This window comes from Cyanistes caeruleus, chromosome 3, assembly GCF_971803275.1.
Source record: "Cyanistes caeruleus chromosome 3, bCyaCae1.hap1.1, whole genome shotgun sequence".
Lineage (NCBI taxonomy): Eukaryota > Metazoa > Chordata > Aves > Passeriformes > Paridae > Cyanistes > Cyanistes caeruleus.
This window is the reverse complement of record NC_141703.1, coordinates 94,068,955-94,081,898: the sequence shown is the minus strand read 5'-3', so window position 1 is coordinate 94,081,898 and position 12,944 is coordinate 94,068,955. Positions and strand designations below refer to the sequence as shown.

Genomic DNA, 12,944 nt, shown 5'->3' with positions numbered 1-12,944 from the left:
AGATCTTCCTCTATTTCCCCTGGTTTTCAGCTGTTGTGCAGCTTAGTGGCTAGAAAGTACCACTGAGTTCCCTGCTCTGCAAGGGTTTTGATGGAGTCTGGCCATGGTGTTTCCACTCTGCTCCACCCTGTGTTTAGTTCCCCTTAGGTTGTGTTATGTGTGGAAGGTTGGGTGTACTGACCACGTTCCATCCAGGGAGTACCACTTTATTTTCCTCTGTAATTTCTATACTGTTATTTTTCAGCCCCTTTCATCTTCCCACAGGTGCTCAGCTACTGTCACTGATCTGTTTTGGGCCCATCCAAATAATATGCTTCCAGAAAATTCACAGGCACAGCTTGAAAATAAACAAGGACCAAAATATTTTGGGTTATAAGGGAGTTGGGCTATAAAAGTATGTGAAAAAAATCCAGTTGTACTAAAGGATATGTACTGAGGGTACTTTACCTTCCCAGTATAGACATTAGGTATCCAGTGAATAATGTACTTTTGTCAGCAATCTGCAGTAAAATGGTTGTGCAGCTGTCACTTGTCACTTGTCATGGGTTGTCATAGCCAGGGTGTAGACCACCATCTAGTGTGGACTCATAAAAGGGTATTTTTTCCTCATTATGTTTGATTCTGACAAGAAAATTTGGTGGATCCAAACAATACTTTCTTTTTAGAACAGTTCATCTCCTCCACTGTGTAGTTTGTGTATCATCATCATCTGTATGAAGATGAAATAACTAAATTAGTGGCATTTTGATTTGTTTTCCCATTAAATAATAATTCTCCACATGGAAAATGATCTGACTCATTGGCCTCTTTCGTATTGGTGAACACTGTAGGTAAATGAGAATAGTAGTGGGAAAATGGGACTATGTAAAATTTTGACAAAACCTATCCCTTATACTTCTGAAATGCCATCTTAATACCTGCAAAAATTTTGATTTATATCAGCTGCTTCCATTGCAGGGTCACCTCCTTGCACTACAGTCTCCCATGATGCACACACAGCCTCCATCTGCTGCCTCTGGTGCTCACCTGCCTGTGCTGATTCATGGGTGGTGACATCTGCTAGGAAACGTGTTTTCAAGCAGTCAGGCATTTTCCTGCAAAGCATTTTGATCGAAATCCTGTCTTTCAAATCTTCCTAGGGCTTTGAGATTTTGAAAGAGAAGCCAGGGTAATGGTTTTAACTTGTCACTGTGCTCTGAAAATGCACACTGATGTTGCAGCTGAAGGGAAGTTTTGCCACCTGCAGCTCATAGACAGGGAAATAGAGGCATGGTGTCTAATCTGCCGTTCTCATTCTTCTCAGGATCAGAGTCCAGGTCCTGTGCCCTCCTGTCAACTATCCTAGAATAGGTGACTTAAAGGTGAAAGGCTGCAACCATGAGATGACTGGCCCTCCTTTTTTAGCAGTGATTAACATTCCTGAGAAGCCTGTCCAGGCTTATGGCAGGTAGTCATGATTTACTGTCTCTGAGGATCTTTATGCAAGGATTTACATGCCAGCTGTACTGAGCTCAGATGCCTGAAATCTTGAAATTTTATTTGTATTATTTTCAACTCTCTCCTTGATTTAAATAAGGAATATTCCTAAATATTTTTACAGTAATAATATGGAGGTATGTAATTTCTTCTAGAGTAAGTAAACTAGTGGAAAACCGTACTGAGTCATTGAACAGATTTATTCAAAAAGAAAAAAATAAAACCCAGAACTGAACTTTCTAATTCAATTCCTTCCTGCACTGGCACAAGAGAGCAGTGGCTGTTACTGCATCACCCGAGTTTCCCTGCCTGCAGTGGTTTAGTTTTCCTGCCTCCAGTAATGAGGTACCTCCCCTTCTAACGCAGCAAAGCTAAATTTAGCCCCTGCAGAGTGCACTATTCCTATATTTAGTGCTGAGAAAGTCAGACTTCAGCGAGGAACTGGCTAAACTATGAGGTGTTCTGCAGTCCAGGAGACAGAAATAGAAACACAGCAAAGCACCTCTTTGGATTTTCCCCCTGTGGCCAGGCAGCAGTGACAATGGAGGTCTCTGTGCAGGAACAGCATTTAAAAGAATATCTATATCCCAACAGTTATCATGGAATTCCTGAACGTGAGCAGACGAAGAGCTGCAGAGCCCAGTGCCACTGGGAGGGCACTGAGCAAGGCTGCTGGCTTTGTGACAGACTGAGGCTGCTGGCAGCGAGCTGGGGACACAGCGGCGGTGGCTCTGGTAGGCTCTGCAGCATCCCCAGGGGCCAGCAGCACTGCAGGGGTGGTTCCAGCTGTGTTTTACCTCTCTGCCACATGGTTGGGTACCTGCTCACATATGAAATGCACAGAAATATGCCGGTGCTCATGTAGACCATCAGGGCCTGATTCTCATGTACCCAAACATGCCACGTATCAGCTTGGTATGATTTGTAAGATAATTTAATACTGTTAGTTAAGCCAGGTAAAGTATTTGGGAGGGAAACAGGAAATTCGGGGGTACTGTCCTTTGGGTCTTCCATCAAAGCAGGAAATGCATGCCACAGATGTGCTGTGGGGATGGAATATGTTGTGGCTTTCACTCGTGTGGCACTGAGCAGATGGAGGAGTGGGCTGGCTGTAGCAGCACCCACCCTGATGGTGGCCTGTCTCTGCCTGCCCCACAGGCACAGAGGGCACTGCTAGAGGGCTCACAGGATGGGGGTTGCCACGTCTGGAAGAAAACTAATTAAAATTGTGAGATGTGCTGGCACCGAGCCCTTTTTCTGCTACTGGCAGAGGTTAACAGAGTTAATATAAATGGGTACTCAATGATCACTTCAGATTGCCTCCTGAGGACTGCCAGCCATGCCATTTAATTCCCGTGTGAATCAGAAAGCATCTTTTGGACACACATCGGGTTGATTTGGTCCAGCAAATCACTTTTGTTTTTTTCATTCAAGTCTGCAGAGTCTGTACATCAAATAAGAATGGGTTAAAGTTTGATTGAAAAGACTTGGCGTATCCTAAAACCCTTGGGGGAAGCCTGTTTTCAGAAGAAACATAAATGGTCAAGAAAGAGAGGTATATAGAGCTAGAAGATTCCTGAAATGATCCTCTGCTTTCATAGCCATTGGGCCATACAGTGATAAAACTTTCCTAAACTAATGTTGTTATTTTCTAAAAATAGTTATGTTTTATTCCCCCACTGTTCTCTCCCTGGGAGGTTCTTCCAGAACTGTACAGGTAGAACTGTTTACTAATTTCCAGCCTAATTTCATTGTGGCTCACTTACTCCCATTTGTTCTTGTGCCATTTTTTCTTCATTAGCTCTTCCTCCTCAATGTATCTCCCCTATAAATATGCCTAGGATAATCATATTTTGTGCCAGCCTTTGCTTGGCTGGGCTAAACAAGCAGAACTCTTCAAATTGCACATTCTAAAATATGTCATCAAGCTTAAAGAATGTTGCCACAAGGCATAAGGACTTTTTAAAAACCTTCTTTTACCCCTTTGTCTGTAAGAGAACATTGCACTAGAGGGGGTACTGTGACTTAGGGAAAATTTGCCATTATGTCCTATTATGAAGTGTGGCAACAGAGTAGTTTTCTGAGACAGAATATTGCACTGAGAGACCCACTTTATGATGCAAATTGGCAGGTACTGGTCTAGATGAGCCATTTGCCTTTGATTTCTAATTTTTTTTATGTAGAACAGCTTAGTTGCTATAGAGAAAATCATACTGGTATAAGCCAAGGAACATGACCTCAGAAAAATTGAAAACAAAGCAACAACAGCAGAGAAAAGAGGGCAGAGCCTTCAAAACATCTCAGATTTTCCTGAATTTTCTGTGAGATTCAGGAGCATATTAAAAACATTCAGGACAGCATTCACATATTAGTATCTTCTCCTTTATGGGCTGGTTATTGGAAACAGGAAAAATGTTTCTAGCCTTGCCATAGTACCCCAGACTGCAGTGAAACCTCTGTTCCTTTTGTCTTGTCTCCCAGCTGAGTTTACATGCATGTAATGAGTTGCCAAAGATGGCTTTTCACAGAATCACAGAATCAACTAGGTTGGAAGAGACCTTTAAGATCATCGAGTCCAACCCACACCCTAACACCTCAACTGAGCCATGGCACAGAGTGCCACGTCCAGTCTTTTTGTAAACACATCCAGGCATGGTGACTCCACCACCTCCCCAGGCAGACCATTCCAGTACTTGGCAGCACGGACCTGCAGACAGTGAAAATTGACTCTGTAAAAGAATGAGAAGAGGGAAGCATCTCTGAAGGGCAACATTGAGTCCATGCAGAGCTCAGTCTGTGCAGGAAAGCTCATGGCTTGGAACACTCAGTGAATAACCATTGCTGACTATGGAATCACAAACCCTGAACTGTCCTGAGGCAGGAATGACAGGCACAAAGACAATCCCAAGTTCCTATTAACTTGTCTGTTGGCCACAAAGCATAGTCTCTTCTGAGCATTCATTCATTTACACAAGCATTAAGTGTATCTGCAAAAGTATATCTATCTTGACATACTTTGGCTCTGTGATCAGGGCAAGGCTTTGATAAAAAAGGGGAGTGAAAGGGCATTGTTTTAGCTGGAGGCCAAAAGCTGCTTGAAAGGAATGGAAAAGGAAGGGGATTCCATGCTGAAGGTAATTAAAGAAGATGAAGTACTTAAGTAAAGTGAATGCTTCACTGCACAGAGTTAATGCTGAATTTCACTGGTCTGGGAAAAGAAGCTGAAATGTTGCTGCTCAGATTTGTGTTAATAATTTTCTTACATGCTACTAAATGACCCAACTCACTTTGTTGTGGGAGCAGAATATCATCCAACCAGTTCCAAAAGACTTTAGGAAAAACTCTTTACAAAGAAAGCCAATTCTGTGCTATGTGACAAGACGACATGTGAGTGCTTTAATATTATCTCACTGGTAGATCAGGAGTTAAAGGAAGTGGAGGCCTTGTTGGACAAACAGTGCCCAAGAGATGGAGTCACAGCTCCAGTAACTTGTAGTCTTAACAGATGTAAGGGAAAAACAAGTGACGTGAGAAGCAAGAGCATCATGATCTGATGTGGGAATGTACCAGTCCAGTGACCATTAATGGCTCACAAGAAACTTTATCCCCTCCTCACAGTCAGTCTGGACTGAAAGAAAGGAGATGGAAACTCATGGAAATACGGATGCACAGTAGCAGACAGTCTAGCAGCAGAGTGGCTGCAAGCAGCTTCCTATGGCCTGGCTGCATGGCAATTGCCAAGGTGATGTCTCCCAGTTCAGCCCCCAGAGCCCCTGTATCCCTGTCAACACATTGGTTTATCTCAGTTGCAGGACCCAGGCACAGCCCGGCGTGGAGCCCCTCTGCCCAGCACTGGGAGCAGAGGTGCTTGGGGAGATCTGTCCTGGCTGCACCCATGTAGCCAGCACTGCAGCTCAGCCTTCGCCTTGACCTTGAGCCTCGGTTGTTTCTCTGTATCACATGACATTAAAGCTGTGGTGAAAACCAAGTTTGCTTATGTCTGTTGCCAGATTTCCCGTGACTCTTGTGAGGCTAGGATTTCAGCCTGGCAAGCTATTCAGCAGTGCTATCCTCACACTGTAACTCAATTAACCAAGATATGCAAAACCCTTTGTGATCTTCCCCTTCTTACTTCTAGTTCATTTGCTAAATAGCTACATGTACCAGTTGCACTTTTTCTGTCTCTCAGGTGCTTTCTTCTTTTGCCAAAACGTCTCCCTCCCTGGCAGGCAACACGAGGGAGGATGGCACCCCTCTCCTTCCCCAGATGGTCACTGCTGTCTCCTCCTCAGCCACCAACTGCTGCATGTGAAAGGATTCATGACACGAGTGTTGACATAGTGAGAGGCTGAGAAATTCCCTGGCTCGTAGTACTGTCCTCAGTCCAACCTTCCTCTTCATCTATATTTTTATTTGCCACTCAGGGTGGAGGAGAGCAGCCGTGAGTCATCCTGGGGGCTGATGACTCACCTTTTCAGTCACAGCAGTCAGCATGCTGAGAGTTTCTCAAGGCTCTGCCCAACCTTTCATGCCCAGAAGCTCAGCGGAGGGTTTGTTCATGGATTTCCCTCACTGTGATTTCTAGCCCTCAGTTGGTTTTTCTCTCTGTTTCATTGTTTCCTCCCTTGCCAGTAGCTTTTCCCTGCCCCCACAATCCACTCTGAGCTTTCTAGTTGCAGACTGAATCTGCCTGCTCCATACATGCTAACGTTTCCCTCAAACATCCTGTATGTTTTTGCTGCTTGGAGAGGGCCCGCTAGTATTTACTGTCTATGTGAGATGCTGCTTCGTCATGGCTTGCACAGCCCATGGCAGTGTGCTTGAGTTTGTGCTACGAAACACCACGTTCTTCTCAAAGCTAAGTTGCTAAGCTGTGCATGTTGATGTATGCCATTCCTTGCAGCTGGTATCAGCACAGAATCCTAGAATGGTTTGGGTTGAAAGGGACCTTAGATCATCCAGCTCCAAGTGCTCTGCCATGGACAGAGACACCTTCCACTAGACCACATTGCTCAGGGCACCATCCAGCCTGGCCTTGAACACCACCAAGGATAGGACATCCACAACTTCTCTGGGCAACCACTCTCATAACGTAGAATGTCTTCCTTTTATCTAATTCACAGGCTCTTGTAACAAGCCCCTTTCCCCTTTAGATACTGAAAGTGCGCTCTAACCTGGCGCTCTCTCATCTCCATGCTGAGCAACCTCAACTCTCAGCCATAGGAGAGGTGCTCCATCCCTCTCTGACCAATCTTCCTAGCCCTCATCCAGACCTGCTCCAGCAGGTCCTCATCTTTCTTATGCTGGAGACCCCAGAACTGGATGCAGAACTCCAAGAGCAGAGAAGACAAAAGACAAAAGACATTTCTATTTTGACCCAGAATAGGGCAAAATTATCTCCCTTGACCTGTTGGTGATGCTGCTTTTGATGCAGCCCAGGATGTGTCTGGCTTTTTGGGCTGTGTGTACTCAGGGACACGTCATGTTGAGCTTTTTGTCCACCAACGTCTGTCAAGTCCTTCTCCTCAGGTCTGCTCTCAGTCTGTTCTCCACCCAGCCTGTGCTTGGGATCCCCAAGCTTTGTGCTTGGGATTGCCCTGGACCAGGTGCAGGACCCTGTGCTTGGCCTTGTTGAACTCCATGAGGTTTGTGCAGGCCCAGCTCTCAGGCATGTCCATGTCCCTCAGGATGGCATCCCTTCCCTCCAGTGTGTTGACTGCACCTCAGAGCTTGGTGTTGTGGGCAAACTCGCTGAGGGTGTGCTCAGTCCCACTGTCCTTGCAGTGACAAAAGTGTTAAAGTGCCCCATCCCAGCCCCTGAGGAATGGTGCTCATTGCTCTCCACTGGGATACTGAGCCAGTGACTGCAGTGAGTGTGAGCATCCAGCCAAATCCTTGTCCACTGTGGTGTGCCCTGAGCATCTCCAGTCCAGAGATGAGGATGTTGTGTGGGACAGTGTCACGTGCTCTGTTTGCACAAGGCCAGGTAGATGACATCAGTTACTCTTCCCTCATGATGCCCTCACCCATCATGGAAGGCCACAAGTTTTGTCAGGAGCAATTTGCCCTTAGTGAAGCTATGTTGGCTGTTACCAATCCCCTCCTTATCTTCCATGTACTTTGGTATAGTTTCTGGGAAGATCTGCTCCATGATCTTAACCATGGGTTAAACGGGCTACTTTCCAGCTGTGCATCTGTGGTTCTTAAAATACCCATCCGGTCCCGAGTTAAGGTTTGCATATCACCCATGGTGAGTGGCTGAAGCAGCTGCCAGGCCCAAGCATTACTTGTCACTTCTTGTTTGAGGTTCACCTTCACATCAGACTACAGCACCCAGAAGAAGCACAAATGGGTTCTCAGATAGCAATGGCAAGTTAGGAGGTTTGCCACACAGCAATGAGATGGTTCATGAGAAGTTGCAGGAAGAATTCTGCTTGATGTGTGATGCTGGAAGGGGATCTGAATGAGAAGGGTGTATGAGAGGTGCAATATGCTGGGAAAACTGGAAAAGAGGACAACATTAAGGTGTAACAAATAAGTAATCGAAGTAACCCTTCTCAGCTCCTTTGAAATGACAAATGTTCTTACATTCAAAGAGAAGTACACACAAAAAAATAACTTATTTTATCGTACAGTGCATGACTGATGTGTTGGCAGTATTTTGTTGTCACTCTGCATGGCTTGTAATTGAGGTTACCTAGAAACAGTAAGGGACAAAAGTGTTTCACCATGACTGAGTCCTAATTATGGGAAGGTTCATAGAAACCCTAAACCGTATCATGGGAAAGAATGGAAAGCCAAATTATGTTGTTTTCTGTCTATTCAGCTTCTCTTTGACTTACAGACTTTTTAAGTAAACAAAAATAAAAGAGTTATGTGAATCAGTTATAGTTTAGATCTATTAGGTTTTCTCTGATTTATTTTCCCAGCTTAAAAAGAAAAAGATAAAAAGGAGAGAGAGAAATGAAAAATATCTTAGTTTAGGGCTCTGAGACAAGAGCCCTAAGCAGAAGTTAAATTCTGAATCTTACTACAAACTTCCTTCATAATATTAATTTTTTAGGAAAGTCAAAGTTTTTGTGTTTGTTGGAGAAGCAAACCAAACGAATAAGAATTGAAATTGCAAACCACACTGTACTTGTCAGAATGGACAACTGGCTCATGGTCTCTGGATACATCCTTGCTTTAATAGATTCAGAGATGCAAGCTATGTAAAGAAATCCTAAAAACTATACCATTTACCAAATTGCAGTGAATCTCATGATTTATGTGGAAGGTTAATAAACTTGTATTCCATCTGAACAAGCTCATTCATGGATAATAAATAAATGAGCTGTTAAAAGGCTATTAAGAATGTGAAGCTACTATGTCCCCTTTTTCTAATTATGAAATCTAAAGGATACCAGGCTAGGAAATAAATTCACATAGAAATTCCGAGATCAAAGTGCTCCTAGAACAAAAGATTTGCTGGAATAAAGTAGCATCCAAAAAACTCTGGATAGTTGCAGTCTTAGTGGAGCCAAGCCCCCTGGAAGCTGCCAGCCGTGTTCTGTGTCTTTTGGCACCTCTGCAACATATATAAATAGCTGGAGACCTTTCTGCAGCCAGGAACAAGTGAGATGAGAAAAGGCTCTGTTTCTAAATTTGAAAAGAAAGCTGTAAACAACAGACATGCTGATTTTAGGTATGCCGGGGGACTTTGGGAGTCTGCCCTTTGGTCCTCTCTGCAGGCGAGGTCAACTTCCCCTCCATTTTGTTGTGTAAATACAGACAGAGCATGACCACAGTCTGGGACTGCTCTTTTTGAGGACCTAATCCTAAACTGAGAAGATGAAACTTATCTTGGTGTGATCACAAGCTCCACACTCAAACCTTTGCTATAAGAAGTCTTTGCTAACCATTTATCCAGAGTGGCTACCTTAAAAACACAGCTGTGCAGTTCCTCTGCTTAATCTAGCCTTTGAAGGTGCCAGTCAGGGTTATTTATAGGGGAAATACAAGGAAAAATTAAAGATCTTGGGCCACAGAAAATAGTACCACGTTAAGTAAATGATAATTAATTACAATATGAACAGTGGAAAAGTTCATATCCTTCCTCTGTCCAGGACCACCCTGTATTTGGCATCTGGCCACATGAATTACAACAGGCTTTAGATGTCTTTGCTGTTCCCTAGTCCTATTGAAATGCTAGCCATATTTCAAACATCCATGAACTCTGCACACTCCACACAATGAACTGGAGATTCTGTTGATGGTACAGTTTTAACCACTTCTGATCCAGTCAGGAGTGAGCAACATGGTCTGCTGAAAAACAAAGAAATATGTTAAGCGGTGTTTTCACAGCTTCCCTTATCCAAAGACTCAGGGTCTCATTTCAAATGTTTTAGTTTATCCACAGCTGAAAATTTTGCTATGTATAGAACTGTAGGACCATTTAGGTTGGAAAAGGCCAAAAGCTCCACATCTGTGCATTTTTGCATCTGAAGAGAAATCTTACCCAACAAGACAACTGAGGGTTTTTCCTACTACAGTGTTAGGTCAATGGCATTTTATTTCCTTTAGAAAAAAGGGGTTGTATGCTACCTTAGGAGCATAACTGAAGGCAGTGGCTACCTAGGTGATATTGTGTGTTAGTGGAAGCTGTAGCTGAGTAGGCAGCTGCACATGGTCCATTTCACATGCCACCAGCCCATAACCACAAGAATAACTTTTCATTTATTCCTTCCTGCAGAAAAAATGGTGAGCTCCAGAAGAAAAACACATAAATCAATTCCTAGTTCCCCAAATTGCTCAGGGTGCTTTAGTTTATTAAGCCTTTTGGCTACTTCTTTTATACTCCTCTGGTTCACTGAAGTGACCCTTCAAAGTTTGCAGCACAGGGGAGCTCTGGCTACAGGCACTTTTTCTTAGCTTGTTTTGCTAGTATGTTTCAGATATTTTTCTTCAGATTCATTGTTTCACTGATTTTCTACTTCCATCTTTGTAAAACTTTGGAAATAGCAGAGGAAAAATTTTTACACCCTATTCTTTCTTTTTGGGTCTAGACTTGATGTAGGAGAGAAAGGTTAGTTCTATGTGCCACAAAAGTGTTTGCCACAGCACTTTCTGTTGTGCTATTTGACAGAGTGCTCCTTCTTCTATTTGGCCAGTTACTTTCACCCAGCTGTTTTTTCCATAATCCACAGCCCATTTATCACAAATGGTCCAGAAACATTCAAGCATTTGTGCAAAGCATGCTTTCCTCAGGGATCTTGTTGCGGTTTAATCACTGCTGGCAACTAAGCACCACGCAGCCACTCGCTCATTCTCCATCCTGTGGGATGAGGGAGAGAATCTGAAGAGCAAAAGTGAGAAAATCCGTGGGTTGAGATAAAGATAGTTTAATAGGTAAAGTAAAATCAACGTGTGCAAGTAATCAAAACATGGAAGTTGTTTGTTCCTTCATTCATCACTTCCCATGGGCAGGCAGGTGTTCAGCCATCTCCAGAAAAGCAGCACTCCATCATGTGTAACATATGCCCCCCTTCCTTCTTCTTCTTCTGCTAGTTTTATATACTGGGCATGATGCCACATGATCTGGAATATCCCTGTGGTCAGTCAGGGTCAGATGTCCCAGCTGTGTCCCTTTTCAACTTCTTGTACATCCCCAGCGTACTCATTGGTGGTGTGAAAGGCAGAAAAGGCCTTGGCTCTGTGCAAGCACTGCTCAAAACTTCAACACTATTTCCATCACAAATTCAAAACACAGCCCCATACTAGCTACTAGGAAGAAAATTAACTCCTCTCAGCTAAACCCAGCACAGATATCCATTCTGTTACAGGTCTTGCTTTTTCTTATGTTTTCTACTTCATTCTTGAGATGTCGTGACAATGTTTGTTGATTGCACCTGCCAGCACAATAAACTCAGCTTTATTAGTAGCATTTAATAATATTTAATAACATATACAGCAGAGTCTGGACACTACAAATGAGATCAATTTCTCTGTCTCACAAGGGAGCACTGTTCTTCCTGTTTTATGGGCAGAGAATAGAGTCTTAAAGAGTCTCACAAGAAAACCATAGAGAAATCTGGTTTGTTTTCTTTTTTAAAATCCTAATCAGAGTACAATCCTGCCTTGCTGGCATTCCTCTGGTGTTGTGAATCACAATGTGCTTAATTACCGAGTAGTGCTATTCTTCCATGCAAGAATATTTTGTTCCCAAATTTTCATCCGAGCTTCAAGACACAAGAAATATCTGTGTGGATGAAAGAGCTGCTACTTTAGAGCAGCTGTTCAAATGTACATAAACACCCTGCTGAAATGGCTACTTTGCCTATGATTTACATTTGTAAGAAGCCTTAATAACTGTTTCTAGTATGAAATTTCACCTCAAGCTTAGGGCAAATACTGGTACAAGTTGCAGTAGTTTGAAGACAGAATGGTGTTCTGCTTTCATGCTGTTCTGCTTGCTTACCTGCTGAGGGTGGAAATGACTGGGGAAAAGCTGCTTCAGGAACAGGCAACGAGGACACTTTTCACTTGATGCCTAATGGTATTTTTCCATTTTGTCCCCAAAGGTTCCTGCCTCTAAGAGCTTTCTAATGTCCTCTGTTGTGGGCATTAGGATGGCTGCAATTGGATTTCTGGTGAAGAGTTTCTGCATAGCTGATGCTCTGGGTTCTGGCCTTTTTTTTTATTATTATAACAAGGAGAGTATCAGGGCAGTGGGGACACAAAACTGTTCCCTGAGTGTGTAGCTAGGCTAAAAGCTCATTGTGGTGTGATGGAAACATATTTGATGAGTGGAAAAACAGAGGTCTGTCATCTCTATGGCAGATAGAGATGTGGCTCTTCTTAAAGGAGGATACTTTATTTTTCTTCCTACACCATGAGTTCCTAAGTGACTGGCATGAAAATAGAGACACCAAAATGAGATGTTGCTGCATTTCCAATATCCAGTATGACTGCAGGGAAAGCTGTGAGTGGTGATGGTAGAAGCAGATATTTGCACACCCATATTAATGATAGATGCAGATGAGCAGGTATAAATTTGCCCAGTGTACTGGCTTTCTGGAGGCACACCACTTAGAAGTAGATGATGGTAGTGTTACTGTAGCAGCACAGCTCTACAGTTGTCAACCTGTGTCGTAAGTACAGGGTAAAAGTTTAAAAATTTCTCAGTTGCTCAGTTGATTTGTTGATTTTTTTTCCCCCAGATTTGAAAGTTTGTGATTAGAGACCAAATACTTCAGATTGAAGACTGACCTCCACAACCAGGGGATATGATAGCAATAAAATGTTGTGATTTTGCCCTGAACCTAATGGATCAAGTCATCTCTCACTTTGCTGAAGCAGTGGATAATTGCCTTGCCTTGTCCCTGAGAGGGCTCTGTGACTATACCTGCTTGGTGGTGAGGAAGGCCAGCAGAGGGTCAGCCATGGAGATAAATAGTGAGTAATGTCAATATAGGTTGTTTGTATCTTTT

The 12,944-nt window shown here is 43.3% G+C and overlaps 1 long non-coding RNA gene across 1 annotated transcript in view; it reads left to right on the top strand.

Moving 5' to 3' along the window:
* Nucleotides 1–12,944, top strand: part of LOC147654364 (uncharacterized) — a 97,967-nt gene that overhangs the window by 25,056 nt on the left and 59,967 nt on the right. Inside the window, exon 2 of the long non-coding RNA XR_015285026.1 lies at nt 12,675–12,909. This is a non-coding gene — a long non-coding RNA (uncharacterized LOC147654364). The remainder of the gene's footprint in view (nt 1–12,674; nt 12,910–12,944) is intronic.